At 39.7% G+C, this 13,068-nt stretch overlaps 1 protein-coding gene across 1 annotated transcript in view; it reads left to right on the top strand.

Moving 5' to 3' along the window:
* Nucleotides 1–2,687: 2,687 nt before the first annotated feature.
* ctnna2 (catenin (cadherin-associated protein), alpha 2) overlaps nucleotides 2,688–13,068 on the top strand; it is a 298,901-nt gene continuing 288,520 nt past the window's right edge. The window contains exon 1 of the mRNA XM_068727434.1: nucleotides 2,688–3,017. The gene's annotated coding sequence lies outside the window, so the exon portion shown is untranslated. The remainder of the gene's footprint in view (nucleotides 3,018–13,068) is intronic.

Genomic DNA, 13,068 nt, shown 5'->3' with positions numbered 1-13,068 from the left:
TGAGTTGTAGTTGAGCCTGAAGACAGAGTTCAAGATTATGTGCATACATTGGAGGCCATCTGATAGTGTGCATGCACCCTGCACAACTACTGCCCTCCCTCTGGTTTTCCAACAAGACCTTGATTGAATCTTAGCTGCCTGTGTCAGAGAGCTCACAATTTGTGAGCCTGACTGGCCGGCTGGCAAGCTATCGACCCCCGCAGGTGCAAGCTTCCAGAAAACGTTGGGGCAAATTTTTGACTATTCATAATTTTTGTAATATTGGCAATATTCAAAATCTAAATAGTTGATTTCTTGCTTCAAAATGTATCAAAAGTGAGTTAAATGATGAAAAAGCATACAAAAATTGAAAAAAGAAAAAGTCTCAATTCGGACTACAGGAACAAAAACGTGAGCTGCCGTGGCTGAGTCGCTCTTAACCGGCTTATCTAGTTTACATCATAGCTAGGCTAACCATAGCATTTAGCAGCAGGGTAGGCGTTCCCACACATGCGCAGAAAGGATCAAGCAGCTAGAACGGATTGGGCACTGGCACCTGGCTCTAACTCATTCAGAGTAAAATAGACCAGGGCGGGCTTACTGTGATTGAAAGGTAGCTGCTGCCTTACCCATTGTTGCTACGTCACTCCTCCGCATTCCAAATATGGTAACTTACATTAATCACTTGCAAAAAGCAACCATATTCCAAGATGACGATGGTCAAATTGGCGACCTCGAGGCTTCATAACAGCAGTCCAAATCAGTACAACCAATGGGTTTCTTATATACAGTCTATGGTCGGGATCAAGTCGGACACAAATCTAACCACCATGCATTGTGCGGCGATTGCTGGTGATCGATTTTGCGCAGGACTAGCGCATCTCAAACAAGCCTATATTCTCACCTGTCGTTAATCATGTGAGTTGCTAGTCACGTGATATTTCTCTCATTCTGTAGTGACGTGGGTCTTTAGTAAGTCAAGTTAATGTCAACCACACTCTTTTCATAGCTCAGAACAGAGTCACTGCCACTGAGAGTAAGTTTCCTGTATCTGAGTCACATGGGTTTTGTTACCACCCTGCCCCTTTAGGAGACAAGGGGCAGGTCCTGTGTACATTAACTCCAATGGGAGAACTGAAGGTGAACACAATTATTCACCAATTATTTTGCTCCATGGTCAGCAAAGTAAATCTTGGACCCATTTTTCTCAAGCAACTTATCTTCCAAATTTTCTGACACTAAGATGGCATTTTTCAGACAGACAAATATACTTTGCTCGAGACCTTTTGTCTGTTTTAGGAACATACCCTTGCGAGATCTGGCAACTAACGTTAAAGTTTGGGTTCAGTGTTGTAGGCAGCCCAGTGGCAAATGAAGCAAAAAAGATTGTTTTTAAATAATCAAAATTTGTGTTTGAAATAGGGATTAAGTTGTTGAATGCTTTTGAAAAAGGATGTACTGATTTATTGTTAAGTGCAGATATCGTATGACTTGACATGCCATAAACCCATTTGTTGAAATTAGTCAATCTAATGCAATATCAGTAACTGGATTGAATAATTTAAGCAAGGACTTTCATTTCATGTTCCCTGTGGACAAAAGCGGTAGAGCACTAGATTCCCTTAAGGAAACCTTTCATTTTACTGCAGAATTCTGCCCTGCTCGGTTTTGGTTCTGGTTCTCCCGTGCTTGCCATCCCTCCAGTGGGACCTGAAATATGACCTGGGCCTCCTGCAGCGTGGTGTTGGCTCCCAGCGGGGACCAGCAAAGCAGTGAGGCAAATCTCTTTGTCTGGCAGGAGGAGGAGATTCTGCTGCCAGGTGCGGAGCTGTCCTCTTCCCGCCGGAGTGTGCAGGTTGAAGGTGGCAGCGGAGCCAGATCGGGGTCTGTGCTGGAGTCTGAGCTGAAATTGTTTCTGGTGAACCTGCATGGTTTCATTTCATCTTGTGCGGAATCTGATCCGTTGGCACCGATGACAAGCATTAAGTATAAAAGCCAATCTTCTTACTGATTGTCTTGTTTACTTATTTAGGTCATATAGAGGCATCCGTATTACATTGAGACTGTTTTATGCAGTTAAAAGTTCTTCACAGTAACTTAAAAAGTGACTAAATCTTGCTAATTACTATACATAAGAAAATATTTCATTAGTTTTGTTTTAGCCATGTTATTCCCTAAGTTGTACGTGGCACTTCACATTCACATTAAAAACAATGTTTATTTATGATTTGATTTTTTTTTTGCTCAGATTCTTATTTCAAATGACACGTGTTAAGAAAACAATACAAAAGCAAAATAATAACACCATGCACACAGCACTTTCAATAGCCAAAATTGGCCCACCTCAACCTGGCACAGCACATTTGCAACCAGAATGTCGGTGATATTCAATAAAAACGTTTTTCTGGCCTCATAATGGCCACATTAATCTGCTATTACTCTCCAGTAAACGTTTACATATGACTTTGAAAATGCATTAAATTGGCATCTTTATAAATGTATTATGCCATAAATGCAGTTCGGCTGATATGTCATATAGTTATAAGTATAACTACAGCTGGAATCTCCATGCGTCCTCCCACAATATGTCACAGCCCAGAAATCCTCCCTTACAATGTGTTCACTAGCAGGGGCGCATCCTCACACTGGGAACCACGCATGCGTCAACGACGGAGGCTCTCCTGATTTGACAACCCTAGTGCCTACCACACAGCCCACTATATTGCAAGACTTTCCTTTAGTAGCGCACCATCATTTGCACCTGCCTACTCTGTTGTTGTGGTTGGATCGCTGGGAGGGGTCATTATTTCGCAGGCAGGCGTAGGAAGACGAGGCATTTCCAAGACACCGACAGCAGCGTGTAGCCTCAGATTCAGCACCACACGATTGAGGAAAGCGTCCAGGATAAGAGTCGATTCTCACTGCTCACCGTGGGTTTACTGAACAACAGGACACCATTTTTTTTGGAATACTCAGTGAAACCAGGCGCTGCACACAGTTCGTGGACCTGCAAGAGGTGTCATCTCCAACGGTTAAAGGTGCGTAATGTTAGTTGGATGCTGAGGATTGTCAACTGGATGCTTTTTTTGTTTTTTGTGTTGCTAGCAACTTGGTAGCATTACGCTTGCTGCACTGACTGACCCGCTGTGCAGCTAACATTAGCTTAGGCGAGGTCTGGCTTTTCATTCATCATTTGTTCTAGTTGGCAGTGTTACTAAATCCCTGCACCAAAATACTTAACTGCTCAGTATATCACAACATGCTCCCATGGCGTTATTGTGCTGAGGTACGTATAGCCTCGTCAGCTAAAATCTGTGTCGCGTACTAACGTTATCTAAACCGCACAGAGAGCACTGCTATCCAGCGAGCCCAGTGCTGAAAGACATCTCCTACTGATTTTATGAGAGCTTGTCGGGCAGAGACAAGCTAGGCTGCAAGGCTAGTGGGGTGGCTAAAGCTAGCTGACACCGGCCACTTTTGTGCTAGTAAAAATAACGGTCCCACATCTGCATTAACTGCTGTTTAATCATCCGGGATTTCCTTGGTAATCCTTCAATTTCTTCCCTCACGTGAAGACCGTTTAGCTCTATTCCCTTCACGTGTTTGCAAAGCTCTTAAATGTCTTTGTTTGGTCATTTTTTGCCTCTTTGTTTAATTGATATTGTAGCGAACGGTTCAAATAAACTCGTCTCTCGTTATCTCCTGCATTCAATTACAAGTCATACAAAATTCTCTGCAAATGATCTGAATTATTTATCGTGCCTTCGTGCTTGACTCAAAAGGTTTTAAGTAGCGAAGTCCATAGCCTGGCGTTGCCTTGTACTCTGCAAGTGTAACGGTACTTTATTGTCAAGTCTCTACTGGCTCTTTCCCACAATTAAACAACAATTAGTTGGCGACCTGGCACCTTTGCGTGAAACAAAACTGATTTTAAGCGTTGCGATTTACAGTGTCAACTGTCCCTTACTCGAATATTATGGTAAAACAACGTGCATTCAGAGTTGAGCTCAGGCACAGTTAAGAAATTTGTGGTTCATCCATGCCTTCTGTCTGCTTTTTATCTTGCAAACTAAAGTGAACTCTTGCCATATTTGGCTTGTTTGATCTCATATTCATTAGATGAAAAACAAATTTAAATTTGTAAATTATCAATAGAGTTTGTATGTGTTGTGTTGGGTTGGCCTTGCTTGCATACACACAGCATTCAGGCTACTCTGCATTCAACAGTGGGCCTACACTGCAGTGGAGTCAGAGCCAAGCTTTTGTGACCCAGTGTAGTGTGCCACATTCTCTTCCTGTAACTGGAGATGTGGGGGTCTCGGATGCCTCTGGGGGTCACATAGTGACTGTATTTAGAATCTGAACTTCTGATTGGCGTGGAGGCATGCTCACTGTCAGGGCTGTGTGGGTCTCTGTCTCTCCCCCCTTATGTTTACCATGCCACTCTAGTAGCTGGAAGAAGGGGCCACTTGCAACAGCTGAAGCTAAAATAATCTAATTATTCATATATGGTTGAGTGAAAACATTTCTTTGTTGGCAAGTGTGCTGTGTGTTTTGAGTTTGTGAGAAGTTTTTTTTCAGATTTAATTAATCTGTCAATTGCTTTTTGTTATTATATGAATAATTTAGGCTGTAAATGGTTGATGGTGTCTAATGCCAATCACAATTTCCCAGAGCATGAGGAGACACCTTAAGAGGTTTTAAGAGGCACCTAAATATATATATATATATATATATATATATATATATATATATATATATATATATATATATATATATATACACACAAGTATATTTAATGTTACTTGTTCAATGACAAACAGTTAATTGATTCGCAAAATAATTACTAACTTTCTGACGATTGTGTGATTGAATAATTACCTAATGATTTCAACACTACAGTAGTTCAATCTGTCCCTCAACTAATTAATCACAACGTATTTAATATTTCCCATCCTTTGATACAATTAATCGTCAAAATAACTCGTACAAACATTTTTAGTTGCAGTAATTTTGCTTAGTTAGGAACTATATAACCTCCCCAGTATATATTTTACTGAATATAGACAAGAGGCAGACAAGGCAATAGCAGTTATTCCAGTGTACCAAGCATGGACAAACTCTTTCATCATTTTATTTTTTTAGGATATTTTACAGTAGCCTACAGCCATATTCAGGATTATCCTGTTCTACTAGATTGATAATCATTGCTAAGCATGCTTCAGTAATCAGGAGGTGATTTTATAATTGCTGTTTGTATCACTGTGATTCTCTGGACAAACTCAATAAGACTTTCTTTTGACTTTGGAGTAATTTGTACAACTACAAAGCTTTTGAAGGAAAAAGTGGTGAGATTTTTTTTCTTCTCGTTATTAACCGGTAGGATATTAGTAAGAGTCTGTCTGTCTGTCTCAAAAGAATCCGTCCCCCATTGAGCCAAATCAGTGTTGTTCAGTGTTTGTGACACACAATTAATTTCACCCAGTATGTAGCCTATTTCTTCTTCCTCATTCCTCATTTGATAGTACCAAATTACAGGTTTTTTTGGCTCAATTCACCATTATCAGTATTAAGCCTGGTTCTGTTACTGGGGCCACCTGTATGTAATCCTCTGAATGTCTTGGCTCAGTTTCATTATGCCGTGTGTGGTTTAAAGCCTGGTTACTGGGGATAAGGAACGGACATAATTTATGGGTGAAACTATGCAATCAATGGTGGTCCGGAGTGCATTGTGTTCTCCGTCTCCTGGGAGAGGAAGCGGTGTTGGCTGAACACCATGAAACCCCCCTGTTGTTGTTGTTGCACTGAAGCAGAGCTTTAAGGTAGTCATGGTAGCCCCGCTTACTGGAACAGTTGCCTTCTCTCACTCCAGCTCTCGCACAAATGTTTGGTTCTGTTTAAGAGATGAGAGATGAAGCAATAGAAACAACACGGAACAATCGATAGTTTTAACGCTCTTTACTACCACATTGATTAGAACTCCCCTAACTCCAGGGTGTGTATTGTCTGATGCTGCAATGTGGAACTACATTAAACTGACAGCAAACATTCTCACCAGGCTAAGTGTGTAGTTTCTCATCTTTTAAGATGTAAAGGATATTGTGGGCTGTTGGAGACAGTTGACTACTCAGCCGATTCAACAGAATGTGACATCGGTTTATGTAAGATTGGCTAGCATCATCTGCTGTTTACCTTAACTAACATAACTTATTACATGACATTATCCCACAGTGGACTATAAAAAAAGAGAGACAAGCATTTTGTTGTTTCAGGAGGGACAATAAAGTAGATGATCCAGCGATGCTTGAAAGTCTAGTGTCAGCAGCTTGGTGCAGCGAGAACCAACAAGGTTATTTTCTTAAGTTCCTTTTCATGTCTATTAGTCTGCCTTAGACCACACCTACACCCACAATGCCTGGCAAAAGAGCTGTTGCAGTGGAAGTTTATATTGTTACAGCCTAGCTTCATTCTCTGTTGGACTATTATGAAGAAAAATCAATCCATCCTTCCATAATACTGTCGGTGAATGTGATTGAATAACCCCCCCCCCCCAAAAAAAGCAACAAGTCAAGTTCTTATGAAGATAATAGCATTTAGATAAATGAAAAGTGCAAAAGTATGTGCACCCCTTGAGTCATCACAACTATATTTTGTGTGGAAATGTTTGGTCAAAATGTTATATCTTATGTCGCTCAGATCTTCTTTTCAATCATCATAGTGCAGAGTATGAGGTAGACTTGAGGATGTGGAGTCCAGGCCTTCAAGTTTCAAAGGAGACGCTCCCCTTACGCTGCACTGATTTTCCATCGGCTGTGTGTTCTATTGTTTTCATGCAGCTAGATATCTACATTGCATTCACTGGTGGTCAGTTGATGGAATGTGACATCCCCTGTAGCAATGTACTGTTGGCTGATTTGCAGCATTGATCTATAGACTTTCAGCGTAAGCAAGTACCTCTAAAAAAAGGCAGTCAACATGACGCGATGAATAAAACGGATAGAAAAAGTCAAACCAAGGTGACACGTATTAAGCAGGGAGGTCTGGAGTTTAAAAATGTTAAATGTCAAACACTTAATTTCCTGCATTGTGGTTCATGTTTATGCACCCATTTATGGTAGAAATGTCTTTATTTATGTAGAGCAGGGGTCACTAATAGGCGGGTCCAGACCCGGACCCAGACAACGTTGTATCCGGACCCTGGACCTAAAACCGATAGTTGAGAATTATTTTATTTTGACGGAGCGCTTCTATTTTAGCCGGCGCAGCTTTTCTAGCCTTTACGGTAATCGTTCAGCAGTCCAGGAAAACACACCGGCCAATTGCATGTGTTGTAAATCATCTCACGTGATGCTACTCAGCCAATCAAATATGTGTATTCAAATTCCCAACTCAAGTGAGATTTACACACACGGGAGAAACGGAGCGAGATACCGACTAGTCAGAGAATTAGCATTACGTGAGTCAGAGAAGTTATTTCATATGGTCTTCTCCAAAAAGAGGAATGTCCAGACCAGAGAGACCAGAGTCTTTAACCAAGAATGAACAGACTCTTAAATGTTCATTCTTCCCACGGGCAGTTCAAAACCAGTCTCATATGTTCAGAGACCGTGACGATTAATAAAAGCAGCAATGTGAAGCGACACTACGCGACAAAGAACAACTCTTTTGAGCAGAATCCTAAAACACATGAATTCAGTCCGACAATGATGTTAACAGAGAGGAGAATAGAGCTGAAACAAGTGGTTTTAATAACCACAGATATAGTCCCTGAACACAACTTTATCTTTTTAGATGATAATAATATAACATTGTGGCTTTTTTGGGTGACATCACAATGTAAAGCTGCAGGTCAATTCGGTTCAGTTCATTTTTCGAAAATTAAGTACTTTATTTTAAGATGCACATTTTTTTTTAAAATCCAGCCCATATTCATAGAACATAGAAACATAGAAGCAGCTCTTTGGCATAGGTTGCCCTACATTTGACATAGAAATTGATTGCGAGTACATTGAAGACTACTTTAAACGTGGCTTTACAACAGATGAAATACTTCAATACCTTGCAGTTTCACGTGGGATTTTACTCAGCAAACGGACCCTTGAAAGGATTTTCAGGATTTTTTTAAAAATGGGCTTCCATACATACAGTATGTGTTTCAGCACATATTCAAAACTTTTTTGCACATTCAAAACATATCCCACATATCTATGTCCTCTGACAAGTCAACATCTTTTAAGAAAAAAGGTAATATTACGAAAATAAAGTCCTTAAGAAAAAGTCGACCTGCTGTATAGTTTGCTGTGCATTATGTAATTGCTCTGCTGTTGGCAGTATTCCCTTCAGACCGTATCCTGGAGTCTTGAGACAGTCCCAAAGAGAGAAAGGGGATCTATAAGGAAGGGGGGCAGAGACAGCGACACAGATACAGGTCAGAGGAAAAACACCACACTGCAGTCCAAACACTGAGCAAGTCAAAATAACTTCAGGCTACAGTAGTCTATATGATATGGGATTTTCTCATATTAAAAAAATAAAATGCACTGTTCCTTACTGAATCGATCACCATTTGAGTGGTTACACTTTAATTAAAAAAACAAAACACACACACACACATATATATATATATTCATCAGTCTTTCTCATCAGTCCACCAGTCCAAAGACATGCAGCTTAGGTTAATGGTTGACTCTAAATTGCCCATACGTGTGAGTGTTGTTCTCGTCGGATTGTTTTCTAAAATTTCCCAACTCTGCATCCTCAGGCGTGTCCACTCCATATCAAAGGTCTTTTGTAACCAGGGTTAAAGTACCAGATACTGGTTAATACAATACGTTCCAAAAGCTCTATGGTATTATACTCTTTGGTTAGTATGTAAGAAGTTTGGACATTATTGTTTTTTATTGTAAGGGGACATGCAGTAAGATGAGCATAGAGCCCTGGGAACATGCAGTAGATGTGTTCACTTATTTACATGAGGCTTCCAGTTGTGTGACCTCTTTATTGCTAGAAAAACATGGAAACCAAGCAGTTCTCTTTTCACATTTGAAGTTGTTCTTTGATAACAACTTTAATTAAGGGGTGAACTTACCTGTGATAAGGTTTTAATCGTATCCGTGTGAACACTGGGGCAGAGAGAGCAAAAGGAGTTCACATCTCCTAAGAACTGAGAGAGTAAAATTAGAGCACAGACAGCACCTTTTCTCATTGACATGTTGCAACTGGAGTGTGATGCCAAGCTGCTGCCAAGAGTTTTCACTCCTGTTTTCATGATTCTGCCCCAGCCTCCCACAGATGTCACAGTCTCCTGGGGAAAATGATTGATTGTGACTGAGTTGTTAGTAGTATTTTTCTTTTGTTGGTCAGTAGCCTCATCGGTTCTGTGCTTATGAAGTGACAACAAAGTCTTTCTTCATAAGTACAGGCATAACATCCCTACCTAATTGTCAGAATGTATCCAGCTAATGTGGACCATTACATGGTCCTTATAGCTTAAAACGTTTCACTCTAAGAAGTCATGTTATACATACTGAGTAAGATGCCTTGAGCTGTGATCATCAAATAATGTCTTTTTAAATTTGGAGTCACTTTGAATCTGCTAGTCCTGTTAAGACATGGATACACTTGACAAAGTGCATGTTGACTTGACTTTCTCATTGGAAATTGACATAATGTTGACTATAGGTATGTGTTATGTACACCTATTTTCCCCTAATATTAGGCTTATTAAGTAGTCCCTTTAAGCTGTACATAATATTGTTTCTTCAATGACACAGCTTGTTACAACAGTATAATAAGCAAAACTTATATTAGATGGTTGGGATCGGTGGAAATGACCACAAGCTGTAACATAAGCAAGTGATCCTGCTTCCTGCAGGTTTTGGCAATTTACAATAAGTAGTTCTCCTTTAAGCAGCAGTATTTCTGTTTGGTGATTGCAAAATGAAATATGTTCCACTCATTCCAAAATATAATTATGTTTTACTTGTTTAGTTGAATTCAATAAGATTGCAAGGAAAACAATAGTGGCTGGGAGCTGGTCAAGGCCATAGTTCTTGTTAATTGACTAGTTTCCGCCGCAACAGTGAAGAGATAAGCCTCATTTCCATAGAAACAGGCATCTATGGTGCATTTTGTGGATGTAGCATGTAGGCATCAGTAACCGAGCAAAGGATATTTGCACACAATTTGTGTGCAAACATTCAGTGTCATTCTCACTTTTACAATCTATGCTAACACCCTTCTGGTACTAAGTCCCCTCTCTACTTCTACTATGGTCTAACCTCAGTTTTGATTCTACCAAAAACAAATCTGTGCAGAGACATCTTGCTAGAGGACATTTAAGTGTCTCATCCTCTCATTTGTTCTGTCCTTCTGCGGCCTCACTTGTCTCTCTCATACTCACTCTCGACAACCCCCCCCCCCCCCCCTTCCATAGGCTACATCTGGGACCAGAGTGGGCCCCTAGTATTGGCCCAGCCCCTCCCCCACAGTGTGTGTGCTCTGTCTTGGTGCATTAACTTTTCTATTGTTAGGTGACTGCTTCTCTTACAGAAAATCTATATGCTGACCAGGGGCCATTCTAGGATTTCACATCCAGGGCGTATCCTAGAAGCCCAGAGTGGGAGGCTATGGAGCATATTCTTTCAGGGCAATTTCTTTTTTTTTTTTTTTATAAGTCATATACATGATAGGTTTCATGTAATTTTAATTTGAAATGAACCTCTTATCTCAAGATAGATCTTATCTGATAAATAAACCAAAAAACTGGGGTGTTAAAGGCAGAGAATGTGCCAACTGCTTACAGATTTTCCCAGAAATGCTTGACGGTGCAATGAACGCATACATTTTTCAGTGTCTTCCCCACATTCTCAGAAAATGATCCTCCTATGTTAGTGTAGTCTGCTTCCTGTGATACTGCGTTCTGTCTTCATCTCCTACAACCACTGGCAGTTATCCATTATTAACCCACTATTGTATCAGGGGACCTTTGCTGTCCATTTCTCAGACAAGACATTAAATTCCACCCATAGTAGGCGATATGATAGAGTTAACTTCAATACACTGAATACAGCTTAAAGGTAGTGGTCAAGACAATGTGGATGATGGACATGAAATAATATGCTATGAATGCATAATAGTCTATTCTTTACCATTTGGTTGAAACAAAGACATGGGGCCTACCTGAGATTTCAAAAGCCTAAACTGGTTTGCTATGATATTACGTTATTCACATGATCTGAAGAAATATGTCAATACAGCCTTGATTTTAAAATGAATTTGTCCCTACTGCTATTGGTCTGTTGAGTAGCACAATATGAACACTTGTGACTTGTGGTAATTGTTTGTGTGCTGAATGGTGTGACGATTGCTGGGCTTGCTGTGCAGCAATTAGCTCCTCTGGGATTTTAAGATGACATAATCTTATATAAGAGTTGAACATTCTGCAAGTCAACTTCCAACATGTGGATCTGACTCAATCTCATCCATTGGCCATTTTTGTGAAGATCAGTTGTTTTCTAACATGACAAACAAGCTGTCAATATGCTCAACACCAACTAGAAGAAATCATAGATGTGTGCATCGATGGCAGAAGGTCTTAGAATATGTTTTAGAAAATGTTGCATATTCGCATATTGGCAGATGTAACAAGATGAATTTACTCACTTCCGTTTTGAGCAGAAATTGCCATTATTGCCGTTGAGTGTATTGTGTGTCTAATGGCTTGATCAGCCACTACACACAGCCCATGATGTCCACGACTACACAAAGCAAGAACAAAATGACCCTCGCAAGGACAGTCATGCTAACATGTTAAACATCCATTCAGACATTTCAGGAATGCAGTCCCTCATTTGCTTCTATGTCTTACAATAACCTTTATTCAAATATATGGCTTCTGTAGTTGCAGCTGCGGACTTATATAGGCTCTGTATTTTTAACACAGTTTTTGACAGGACATACATTTAGGGTGACACTTCTAACCGACATTTAAAAATGATTAGACATTTTGCTTTTGCAGTGATTTGACTCCCCTAACACAAAAGGCACACAACAGAGCAGTAGGGTTTAAGTCAAGTCATTTTTTAAATATATTATCCTAAATCACTATTTAGTTTCAGATAACGTTACATTATAAGTAATTGGAATGGTCACATTGCAAATGTGTTTTCAATTTATTCGGCATTGAAATTCATGCACTTAAAGCGTTTGGCAAAATAGAAATAATTTAAAGTTTAGTGATAGAGTAGACCATTTTGTGCATGGTTAATTAAGAGTGGTATAAGTCATTACCAATACTATAAGGTTATAGCAATCCTTTAGTCATTGTAGTGTAACGAATGGTAATCGTAGGTATTAAAGAAACCTGTGTTCCCTCTTTCAAATCAATGCTGAGCATTGTCCTCTGCATTGACTGCAAAGCAAGGTCACATGACTCACTGTCCCATTCAGACCGATGGGAAATGCACTATCATCTTGTCACAGCATTTGTGTGGAATGGCTCTTAAAAAACTCTTTGACCTGACAAAGTGCAAAAATAAAGGGGAAAAAGAGATTGGAATTTACAAATTCAAGTTGTATCCATAGTATAACAAACAGAGGTTAAATTGGTGTTTGGAAAGGAGTACTTTGAATGATGAGAAAAATAAAGGCAGGATAATAACTAATTGATTAATTAGTAAAACTCAATTAGATGGTGTTGTTTTCACAGTATGGGTGGGCAGCAGTTTTCTTGTGAACAAACAACATTTATTTTAAGCCTATATTTAATCTCACCAAAACACACTGTATACTTGAGGTCATTTCTCATAATTTTTTTTTTCAATAGTCTAAACTTTTACATACATTTTTACTTGCTAGCAGTCTTCTTTGTTGCCTTTTTGGATGCATTGCTACGTGTGTTGCCATGTTCCTCCCACTGAATGTTGATCAGTAGAATGCACCTGTGCATGCATAATACAAACAAAACAGAGAGTCACTTATTAAAACATTGCTCCATAGTTCTCCTCTAGTTAAAAACTCTGCAAGGTCCCTTTAACACCCTGCCCGTCTTCCAATCTCTCATCACATGCTCTCCCATGTATTCATTTC

This window comes from Cebidichthys violaceus, unplaced genomic scaffold (genome assembly GCF_023349555.1).
Source record: "Cebidichthys violaceus isolate CVI_PGR_0920_01 unplaced genomic scaffold, fCebVio1.0.p SCAF_4, whole genome shotgun sequence".
Classification (NCBI taxonomy): Eukaryota; Metazoa; Chordata; class Actinopteri; order Perciformes; family Stichaeidae; genus Cebidichthys; species Cebidichthys violaceus.
Note: the sequence above shows the minus strand (reverse complement) of the source record. Positions and strands in the feature narration are given on the sequence as shown.